This window comes from Mus caroli, unplaced genomic scaffold (assembly GCF_978045245.1).
Source record: "Mus caroli unplaced genomic scaffold, Mus_caroli_1 scaffold_7, whole genome shotgun sequence".
Taxonomy (NCBI): domain Eukaryota; kingdom Metazoa; phylum Chordata; class Mammalia; order Rodentia; family Muridae; genus Mus; species Mus caroli.
The window spans coordinates 133637572-133649997 of record NW_028227262.1 but is presented as its reverse complement, the minus strand read 5'-3'; the positions used below and the strand labels follow the sequence as shown (position 1 = coordinate 133649997).

Here is a 12426-nt window from a genome sequence, read left to right as displayed (position 1 = left end):
ATTACTAGAAAAAAGCACCCCTGGGTTTCAGCCATCGTCCAAAAGAAAGAAAGGGAAATGAGAAAGAAAATTGCAAATTTCTACGTCAGGACACAAGAAAGTGGGGCACACCCAGCTGAACCTCCTGGAAAATTCCAGGAACTGTAGTGGTGCAGAAATCCTGAGAAGGAATGGTACACTGTCCCCATTAAAGGAATAAGTATTCCGCTAACACCTTTAGCATGGTTTAAGATAAGCATACTTTCCAAGAAATGGCTCTTCATTCCTGTACTGATTTGTAAGTAAGGCCTATGAGTAGGGAATATCTGTATACATTTCTTGAATTGTCGCATAAAGGGGACTTTTTCATAGCCTTATTACTTACTTAGATCAGTTGTTTAAAGCAGCATATTTCAGGTATGAATTTTATTATTTGGGGGTATGAGTGAAATATCTTCAATTGGTGTTATCAGAATTCCTCCAGTTTCGATCATGATCTTTGGTCCCGTCACCTTTTCAGGGCTTCAGACTTGGACTTTTTTTTTTTTAATAATTTTTAAAATTATTTTATTTATTCATATCCCAAATGTTGCTCCTTTCCCAGAGTTCTCCATCCCCCAAACCCTTCCCTTTATCGCTGAGAGGGTGCTCCCTCCTATGACCCCCCCCCCCCCGTTCCCTGGGACATCAAATCTCTACAGGATTAGGTGCATCCTCTACAACTGATATCAGTTCTCTGCTACATATATGTGGGAGCGGGGAGGAGGGACCTCAGACCAGCCTGTGTATTCTTTGGTTGGTGGCTTAGTCTTTGGGAGCTCCTACAGGTCTGGGTTCTTTGATGCTGCTAGCTTTTCTATGAGGTGGCTATCCCCTTCATCTCCTTCAATTCTTCCCCTAACTCTTTCATGGGGATTCTCAACATCAGACCAATGCTTGGCTATGTATATCTGCATCTCAGTCAGCTGCTGGTAGAGCTTCTCAGAGGATAGGCATGCTAGGTTCCTGTCTGCAAACACACCGTAAGATCAGTAGTAGTGTCAGGGTTTGGTGCCCACCCATGGGATGGATCCCAAGGTGGCTGGTCTCTGGATGGTCTTTCCTTCAGTGTCTGCTCTATATTTTCCCTACATTTCTTCTAGACAGGAACAAATCTGGGTCAAAAAGTTTGAAGTTGGGTTGGTGACCCCATTTCTCCACTGTGCCCCTGTCTATCAACTGGAGGGCGGTCTTTTTAGGTTCCATCTCCCCATTGTTTGACAATTCAGCTAAGGTTGCCTCCATTGAGTCCTGGGAGCCTCTCCCATCATAGGTCTCTGAAACTTTCTAGAGGTTCCTCCCAACCCCATTAGCCACATGTTTCCCCATTCATGCTCTTGGCCCTTTGGACTTCTCTCCCATCTCCCCCAATACCTGAACCTAGTCTCTTTCTCCTCACCATCCAGTCTCTCACCCAGGTCCCTCCCTACTTCTGCATCTTCTGATTATTTTCTGCTAAGTGGAATTGAAACATTCTCATTTGAGTCTTCCTTCTTGCTAAACTTCTTAGGGTCTGTGTGCTCTATCAGGGGTATTCTGCACTTTTTGGCAAATATCCACTTAAGGGTGAGTGTATCCCTTTTGAGATTGGGATAATTTACTCAGGATGATATTGTCTGGTTCCATTTATTTGCTTGCAAAATTCGTGATTTCATTTTTAATAGTTGAATAATTTTCCATTTTATAAATGAACCATATTTTCTGTGTCCATTCATCAGTTGAGAGATGTCTGGGTTGCTTCTAGTTTCTGGCTACTATAAATAAAGCTCCTATAGTAGAGTGCCCTTGTGGTATGGTAGAGTATCCTTTGGGTATAAGGCCAGGAATGGTATAGCTGGGTCATCAGGTAGAACAATTTCCAATTTTCTGAGAAATCACCAGATTGATTTCCAGAGTAGTTATATCAGTTGGCAATCCCACCAGCAGTGGAGGAGTGTTCTTCTTTCTCCACATCCTCACCAGCATCTGATGTCACTTTAGTTTTTGATCTTAGTCATTCTGATTGGTATAAGGTGGAATCCCAGATTCATTTTGATTTGCATTTTTTCTGATTACTAAGGATGTTGAACATTTCTTTAAGTGCTTCTGGGCCATCCAATATTCCTCAGTTGAGAATTCAGTTTAGCTCTGTGTCCCATTTTTATATTGGGAGATTTGGTTTTTTGGAGTGCAACTTCTTGAGTTCTGGTGTAATTCTAAACAAGGAAATGAAAGGTCTGGATGACAAGAACTTCAAGTCCTTGAAGAAATAAATAAAAGAAAGACCTCAGAAGATGAAAAGATCTCACATGTTCTTAGTTCTATAGGATTATCATAGTTAAAATAGCCATCTTACTAAAAGCAATCTACAGATTCAATGCAATCCTCATGAAAATTCCAACACAATTATTCACAGACATTGAAAAAGCAGCTCTTAAGTTCATAAAGTAAAACAAAAATCCTAGGACAGGGAAAACAATTCTCAGCAATAAAAGAACTTCTGGAAGAATCACCATTCCTGAACTCAACTGTGCTACAGAGCAATAATGATACACACACACACACACACACACACACACACACACACACAGACACACACACCTGCATGGTATTGGTACAGAGAGAGATAGGTTAAAAGAATAGAATCAAAGACCAAAAAATAAACCCACACACCTATGGACACTTGATCTTTAACAAAGAAAACAAAACTGCACAGTGGATAAAAGAAAGCATCTTCAACAAACGGTGCTGGTCTAACTGGCAGTCTGCACGTAGAAGAATGTAAATTAATACATATTTATCACCTTGCCCAAGCTGAAGTCAAAGTAGATCAAGGACCTGTACATAAAACCAGATACATTGAATCTAATAGAAGAGAAAGTAGGAAAAAATTTCCTGAACAGTATACTGATGGCTCAGGCTTTAAGATCAACTACTGATAAATGGAATCCCTTGAAACTGAAAACCTTCAGGCAAAGGACAAAGAATATTGTTAATAGGACAAGATGGCAATGTACAGATTGAGAAAAGATATTCACTAACCCTAGATCCTATGGAGAACTAATATCCAAAATATATCAAGAACTCAAGAAGTTAGACTCAAAAAAAATCATCTTTGTACTTTCTACATTTCCCTTATTTTTCTGATACTACAAGATGCTTTCAAATCATTTTATGTTTGCCTTTTCTTCTGCCCTCTATCCCTTGGAAAAGCCATGTCTCTAAGGACCACTTATTTCTAATGGAGAATGTTCTTTAGAACCAAAATAGAGGCTCCAAAATGTTCGTTTCTGACAACTTTTCCCCATAACTTCAGTTTAATGGGTTCTACTGTCTTGATTTCAACTTTATATTTTTTTCTGTTTCCAATTTTCTAAGACTTGAGTGAAATATCTAAGTCTGTGTATTTTCATCAGTGATTGATTCTCTTCAATGTAATTGCATTTTCCTGTAAATCCCTGACCCACTTTAAGGTAGATACATCAACCTTTTGTCTTTGTAATTCTATTATTTTTGGCATTCCTAAGTCTATTTCTCTGAACTTCCCTGTTGCCTCTGAATGCATTTTTACTCCTTATTCTTTTATATTGCTTGGAATTAGATGCAATATATTTGTAAATGCTGTTAAACTGTATTTCCTTAACTTTTCCCTAAAGATTTGGATATTATTTTGCCGGGCATTAAAGTCAGTTGTACAATAACCTGAACCTTTCTTTTTTTTTTTTTTTTTTTAGAGATTTGTTTTATGGTCCTTTACTTTTGGGGTTGTTTTCTACATTGGTACTCTCTAGAGAATACTGTAAATGCCACAATGCTTGGCAACAGCTCCACAGAACTTGGCTGATACTTGAAAAGCTCTGAGCTTTGAATTCTGGAAACAGGCTGATATATAGCTCATTTCTGTTTATTCTCTGTCTGGCTTTGTGTGATTCTCAGGTGATATGACTATCTTACTATTAAGAATAAGACTCAAAGACATCCCTCCACAGATTTGGGGATCTCCCCACAGCTTGTTGATTTTTGTTAATTCTGCTTCACAAATGGCAAAATCCTCATACTCTTTAAACCAAAATCTCTGTCTCCTCAGCTCAGCTGGGCACAGGCACTGTTTGTGATTCTTTTTCTCTAAACCCTTCTGAAGAACATCATTTCGGATGAGGAATGTTATAGGGATTGTTTCATTCATTCGTTTGTTTGTTTGTTTCATCATTACCACTACTATAGAGCCTATTGAGAATTCCTGATTATAGTGGAGTTTGTTTAATTTATATTTCTCAATTGGTTATTTTTGGAGAATACCAGATAAATCATCAAAGCTTTAACTGGAAGAAATTTTAACTAAGATAAATATTTTCTTATTTAATTTTAAAATTATCACTTGATTTTTAAGGAATTTCTTATATATATATATGTTTTTGTTTACAGTTGGGTAATGAGACACATAAGCATTTGGTACTTTATTTAATACACAATATCTATCTAAATAGATAAAACATAATATAGGTGTAACTACATCAGGTTTATAAATAACATATGTATACATATCTATACATATTGTAAACATAAACAGTTTCAGACTGGTGAATTGTCCTTAATGTAATTTAATTATACGGAACACAAAAGGAGCTTAAACTAATGGCCTTAATTTGTAGGTGTATCAAAACTGTTTAAATAAATCAGTGTTTTAAAATAACCAACAAGTCTCCCTCTCTGTTCTCGGTCTCCCTCAGTCTCTATCTCTGTCTCTGTCTCCTTGTCTCTCTTACATACATACATACACACACACACACACACACACACACACTTCTTACTTTTCTTGTTAAAGTGTCTTTTTTTTCCCTTTTTCAAGACCCAGCTATTTGTTAGGTAAAATTGAATGCCAACACCTTTTAAAACATGATATTTTAAGCCAAAAAGTTAAGCTGTGGGAGTTTGGGAAAACTTGCTTTAGAGATATAATTGCTTTCAAAAACATTTTCTAGGACTTGAATGTCACCAAAGGAATAAAAAACGAGGAGAAAAAGTAGACTATGATCCTGAAAGTATTTGAGGAAAGAAAAAGAAAGTGTCTCTGGTTGGAGTATTAAACACATGGATTTCTCTAATTGGGCTTTAGTGTATCCCCTCCATGCCTCTCACTTGTATAATACCACTAGTTAAGAACCAGAATTTTGATTTTAGCAGCTAGAAACAAAAAGAGAACAACCAAAACCCTGTTTGGTTATAGTTTAATTGATTCTACCGCTGTCCTTTAGCACACAGTGGATGGCAGGGAAGTCTGGCCTGTCAAATGATGATATGGTGTCAGGGGAGTCCTGGTCCAATCTTTCCCTAGAAGGCAGTCTCTCATATTAGTCTGACATTCTACTCTACTTGGCACTGTCAATGTCAGAGGAAGTGTCATTATTTGAACACTAGCATCTTGCAGTAGAAAAGACACCATGTTTATGCTTAAGAATGTCAGCCGTTGTACGTTTAGACGCCTTTTCTGGGGTTAGCTGAAACACTTTTTGACTGGACTAAAGGCAAAACTCTTTTTCAGTGTTAAGTCTCACAGCCTAGAGACTGAAAGGCCTGGAAAGCTCTACTTAGCCCATTCTCCAGCCTTCAGGAGAAGACAAGGTTTTTCTGCCGGCTTTTAAAGGCTCTCTGTGACGTATATTCCCTAATGATTGAATTATTTCTTGAGGATTCAGGTTTGTTAAATGGGTTTCTCATCCTACCAGCTTGCTTTCTTAACATATTGATCACATATAAATTGTAGCTGTCAAATATGATAACCACATATTCAACTACCTTGATCTGTAGCCCCAAATTATGTCCACTGATCCCATTTGGATGCAGTTGGTAGCATTACACTGCAGGAACTGTCAAAGCGTTTTCTTGAAAGGGTTAGGAAGTCCTGTTGCACTGCTCTGTGGAGGATCCTCTCACACTAGAATGAAGCTACCACTGTTGCATGAACTCATCCAAGGAGAATAAGAAACAAAAGGCCATTCGCGTATTCCAAAAAGTATTTATTTTAAAAGCCAGCTATGAGGTGGGGCTTAAAGTTAGACGTCTGCCAACCCCCATTTTACCACATTGATAAACCCACTGTTGGGACATAGTGTCGCGTGTGTGAACATTTTCATTCCTATACAATTGCATAAGACATGCCTTTAGGCCATATCTTTTAGGGAATATCATCACTGTTCCAGACATGTGCATCTTTGGTTAGGCTTAAGTTGCATGTCATGTGACTCCTTCTCAAGCTCATTATTGTTTCTGTTTCAATAGGAGAACTGGGTCTTTTCCTTCTAGCAAGAAAATGATGAGAGTAGACCATCTCCCTATTTTAGCTGCTGGATCCACCCCACAGGCTATGGGATGCAATGTCAATTAATATTGAATCTCATCTTTTTCTGCCTCTTCTATCTGTGGGTGATACTATTATACCAAAAGTCCTTATAATTCATGCTTTTCTTGATGACCCTGACCTTTGAAAATTATGATGGAGAGACATGCTGGGTGGTGCTTCTGGTACAGGCATTATTGTATAATTTCTATTCTTTTTTACATATTTGCTTTATGTCCTTCTCATTTTTCCCTTCCCACAATCCTTCCCCCATCCCTCCTGATTTCTTCTGAGCAGGTGAGGGCTCCCTTGTTATCTCCCAACCCTGGCACTTCAAGTCTTTGCAAGGCTAGGTGCTTCTCTCACTGGAGCCAGATAGGGCAACCCAGCTAGAAGATAATATCCCACTTAGGTCGGCTGCCTCCTGTGGACAGGCAGGAACACTGATGGAAAGATAGGGACATCCAACCCACCCACAAAACTTTCCACCCAAAATTTATCCTGTGTACAAGAAATGCAGGGGTTGGGGATGGAACAGAGACCAAGAGAATAGCCAACCAATAACTGGCCCAACCTAATACCCATCCCAGAGTCAAGCACCAATCTTTGAGATTATTAATTATACTCTGTTATGCTTACAGACAGAAGTCTATCATGACTGTCCTCTGAGAGGCTCCACCTACCAACTGACTCATGGGGGGAATATTTATATATATTTGAATAATTAAACTATGTACATACTGTGACTGACTAAATCAAACCAAGTAATCACATATATAAATTTTGTGTTTGATTTTTAAAATGTAACATGTACAATTATTGTACCTCCTCTTCTGTGCTCTGTGCAGCTTATTCTTCCTAACAGACTGCACTTGCTTGCACATGGCCTCTTGTCCCAGTCTCTGATAGCTTCCATTCCACACTATATGATTTCACCAATTTCTCCTTCCAAATATCAGCAATATCTCCTAGTATTTACCTTACTGTGCCTCCTTTATTTCACTTAGTCCGGGGGGGTTTCAGATTTATCACTGTACTTGTGTATACTCAACATGCTTCATCCAGTCTATTAATGATGGACATCTGATTTATGTTTTTGTCTTGGCTGTTATGAAGAAAGTAACAATGAACATAGGAGTACAGACATCTTTTAAGTATAATGATTTAATTTTCATTGGACAATATGTCTGAAAGGGGCAGGTTTTTTTCTTAATATATTTTTAATAAGTATTTTCCTCAATTACATTTCTAATGCTATCCCAAAAGTCCCCCAGACCCCACCCCAACTCCCCTAACCACCCACTCCCACTTTTTGGCCCTGGCGTTCCCCTGTACTGGGACATATAAAGTTTGCATGTCCAATGGGCCTCTCTTTCCAGTGATGGCCGATTAGGCCATCTTTTGATACATATGCAAGAGCTCCGGGGTACTGGTTAGTTCATATTGTTGTTGCACCTATAGGGTTGCAAATCCCTTTAGCTCCTTGGATACTTTCTCTAGCTCCTCCATTGGGGGCCCTGTGATCCATCCAATAGCTGACTGTGAGCATCCACTTATGTGTTTGCTAGGCCCTGCATAGTGAAAGGGGCAGTTTTGATGCTAAGCTTTTGTTCCCCAATTGGTTCTTGATTTGTCAGTAAAGAAAGCTGGGGACCAACTGCTGGGAACAAGGTACAGATGCGACTACCAGATCCCAGGGGGAAAAGGCAGACACAAGGGAGGAGAGAGGAATTTCTGTCATACTTTGGAGGGAAAAGAGCACAGCAACCATGTGAGGTCTCAGAGGGAACTGGGACCTGTGGTCACTGATACTGGCAAGTGACAATGAATATTTGACAGGGACTAGGTGGGTCTAGCCATTAAAGTTTAGGGCAGGTAGAGACATAAAAATAACATATTAGTAAGGGCACACTTTTCCAGGTGGGAGTTATCGGTGCCTAGCAATTGAGTCAGGAGGACAGGCTGTAAAGGAACAAACTGTATATGTGTCTTGTATCCACAAGTTCAGGGAAGCTGGGAAGAGGCGGTAGTGGTGTGCTCATCTTCTGAAGCTAAACACAGGTTTACAAAAAGGGAAACCAGGTTGGGACTGGTAGTGTGGCCAGTCCTGGAGCAAAGGCAGTCGCTTAAAACTACATGCAGCAGATGACACCCAACATTTTTAGTTTGTATTTTAAAGAATTCCCAATTGTCTACAGATTAAAGACTTAACTCCTATATAGGTTGTATATCTATTAACAAATGTGGTCTATAACAAGGCTTTGGATTATGGATTTGTGTCCTTGAAAGGCCTTGGCAGATCCCAGTCTATTCCTGTTATCCCCTTTGTACATGAGTTGAGTATCTTTTTTCTGCTATGTGCTTCCTCATTATGAGCTTCTTCAAGTGTAAGGAATCACTGTGACCAGTGTATGATGAGCTGTAGCTTCCAGAGGTGAGGTAAAATACGCATTTTCACCTTATAAGTTAATTCTCTTAAGTATTTGCTATAGTAACAGAAAAATACCTAATACATGTATGCTATATTTTGTTTTCTGTGGAACTTCTCCACTTTTTCCATAATATTCCCACCTATAGTGGATCCTCTTTGACTCCTGTTATCACTTGTCTTATTATTAGCAGTCATTTTAACAAGTTAGAAGTCACGTCAGAGCTTCATCTTAACTTACGTTTTTCTAACAATCAGGAACAAGGAACAATTTAATGTTACCTGCCTGCAACTTCTCTGAAGAATTCTCTTGTTTGGTCTCTTGCCCATTTATTGATTTTGTCATATTTTTTTTTTTGATGTTGAATCAATCAAATTTCTTCCTCTTTTTTCCACATAGTCCCTGGTCACATGAGTGTCTTGCAAATGTTTTCTTTCAATCCATCTCATCTCTTCACTCCGCTGTTGTTTTTGCTCTGAAGAAGCATATTAGTCTTGGTTTCAAGTAATACCATTTGTTTTCTGCTGTTGTTGTTCCTCGTTGTGCATTGTGGCTTTGCTGTTTGGGACATTTAACTCTTTGTCCAAATCAGTGCTGTGGAGTGTGTACCCTAAGTTTGTTCTAAGAGTTTTATAGTTTCACATCTTCTGTTTTAGTCTTGAATCCATTACAAGCCAATATTTTATATGGTGTGGGATGAAAGTCCAATTTTGTTCTTCTCTTTGTAGATATCTAGTTTCCAGAACTGGATATTAAGCAGCTGTCAGTTTTCTGTTATGTGTTCTTGGCTCCTTTGCAGAATATCAAATAACCATAGCTATGTGGAGTTTTCTCTGGATTCTCTATCTTCATCAATTCACCAATGGGTCACTTTTATGCCAAAATTGTGCTTATTTTGATTATGCAAGTTTTGCAATAGACTTTAAAAACAGATGGCATGATGCCTCCAAATTTGCTTGTTTTTCTCAAGAGTTCTTTGGCCATTCAGAGTTTTTTGTGGTTGCACGCAAATTTTATGATTGCTGTGTCTACAGTTAAATTTCAAAGTAAGTGCTTTATATTTTAAAATTTTGATTTCAAGGCCTTTCAGTAAACTTTAGGTTATCAGGATAACTTTTTCTTGAGATTGTTTTATTGTAGAATTTTTAAGTCAACATTTGAATTATTATATTTTGAAGAAACTTCATTATTGATGGGGATTTTGTAACATTGAAAAATAGACAGAAGCCTGACAAATATGTTCTTAAAAATACAGGTAGATATATTTTAAAAGATAAAAATTTATGTCTTTTTCCTCTGGGTTCATATTCTTTCTTTAAATTTTCACTGAATTCCCTGTTCATATTATACATAGAAAACTGAGTATAATCTGAAAATATCTGTAGTTCTTTTGTTCACAATCAAGTGATACTCTAGAATTCTTAAATTGAATCAAAAAGCAACCAGATATTTTTGGAACAAGATATATATTCTCAGGTGGTTGACAATTTAATTCACCACTCTGAGTCCCTATGACAACCCTGGAATAGTATTAATAAATCACAGAGTAAAAATTTCTTAAGATATGATGAAATAGAAAATCTTGCTTCCAAGAAATTGTGGCTATACTGAGCAGTGACGTTCAAATCCATTGTTTGAACATGAAAAAACAACAGTAGTAATTTTTTGCTCATTAAACAAAGAAACAAACAAGGAAACCTGTGGGTCTGACTCTTTCGGTGGAAAGGGAATATCTTTCTTTGCAGTTGCGTTAACTTAGGCCACTAAGGGACCATTTAGAACACTGGATGAAGTAATTTACTAACAGATCCCCTGGCAACATGAAAGAATTAAAAGACTCCATAAAAAATTAACAATGTATAATCTACTTTTATTGGTAAGAAGAACAAATGTGTGATATCATATTTGGAATGTTGAACTTTGCTGAAGTCTTGACAAGAAGAATGCATTATGATATTAAAAATAAGCTAATTTATAAAACCTTGTCTACTTCTGTTTTTAAGGTTTATTGGTAAATTCTTGATAGGTTTTTACATTTGTTAAAAAGTCATGCTATGATAAATGAACAAAAACAAACAATTAAATGTCCTTATTAAAGTAAACATTAATAAAATTAGTGTTTGTAGAAAATTATGCACTCTATCAGGAGAATGCTATCATACTTTCAAGAATTTTTTAAAAAAAATACTGTACTTATTTATTTTCTGTGTGTGTGTAGGGATGCATGTGTGAAGACCAGAGGACAACTTTAAAGAGACGATTCTTTCCTTCCACCATGTGGACCCTGGGAATTCAACTCTGTCAGGTTGGTGACAGACACATTTCTCCTCTGGGCTGTCTCACTGGTCCTAATCACACAGGATTGTATACTGACTTAATATGTTTCTTATTTCTGTTATCTCATATGAAGGCTTAGTATAGGGAAAGATCATTTGTACTGGGGCATAGTTATGTGGCTGCATCTAGCTGGCTTCTGGTGATTGCCTTGAGGTAGTTCAAGTTGTAAAAAAATGAATGGGCAATGAAGGAGCAGAGAACTAACAGAATAGCTTGAGCACTCTCCAGAGTAGAATCTTACTGTCTCCCCAATGGTATTCACCTCATGGTTCAGCACCTAGTGAGGGCATCACTACCTTTTCACACAGCCACATTAGCAACTAAATTTCAGCCAGTTTTGGTATGAACAAGCTACTGTGAAACCATACCAAGAGCTTTGGCAAATGAAGTTGGTCATGTTTCCCATTAGGACTTCATTGTTAGGTACATACTATATTTCATTGACACCTGAATAAAGACAATAGAGAGATTTTCCCAAAAAGAAACATGTGAGCACTCTGCTATCATGACATTCACCAAGTCTTGATCGCACAGAACATGGCAATAGTTACGTAGCGATTTTACTTCATCTGCTACAAAATTGGTTGCATCTGAACGTCAGGAGCCATCTTCTTGTTGCTTGTGCATTACAGGCATTGCCATATGAACTGATGAGAACAGAAATAAGATAAATTCATATCAAAATAGGGTATGCACTTATGTAACTTCCATTTATTTTATTAAGAACAAATTAACTTTAATTTTTCTATTTTATTATCTCTGATTTCATGTTAAACTGGAGTACTTACAATTATTTTCCCTAAAACTCTTAAATGACATTTGTAATTTTCTTGTGTGTATTTGTTTGTGTATGTGTCTATGTGTGTACATGCATATGTGTGTGCATGTGTGGTACACGTGTGTGTGTGTGTGTGTGTGTGTGTGTGTACATGCATATGCCATGGCACTTTGTGAAGGTCAAAGGGCAACTTGTAGGAGTCAGTTTTTTCTATCATGTGGAACCTGTGGATCAAACTAAAGTTGTCAGCCTATCTTGCAGGCCAATACATTTTCTTTAGTAAATATTAATTATTATATTTTTTTTTTACCCTGAGAATTTGATACATGTATACAATGAAATATGATCATATCAGTCTTCCATTTCCATCCTTTAGATTCTTGAGAGTTCCTGGAATACATCCCCCTTCTTAACTTTATATCCTTTCTGGTTTTCTTTTCCTTCTCATTCCCCTCCTCCTCCTCCTCCTTCTTTTATTTCTTCCTCCTCCTGCTTCTCCTTCTCTTCTTCTTGTTCCTCGCCTGCCCATACTCCTCATTTTCCCTCTC

General features: G+C 37.7%; 1 long non-coding RNA gene across 1 annotated transcript in view; it reads left to right on the top strand.

Annotated features, from left to right (window-relative positions):
• The window catches only part of LOC147004028 (uncharacterized), a 142721-nt gene extending 131667 nt beyond the window's left edge, over positions 1-11054 (top strand). The window contains exon 4 of the long non-coding RNA XR_015047530.1: positions 10982-11054. This is a non-coding gene — a long non-coding RNA (uncharacterized LOC147004028). The remainder of the gene's footprint in view (positions 1-10981) is intronic.
• Positions 11055-12426: the final 1372 nt, after the last annotated feature.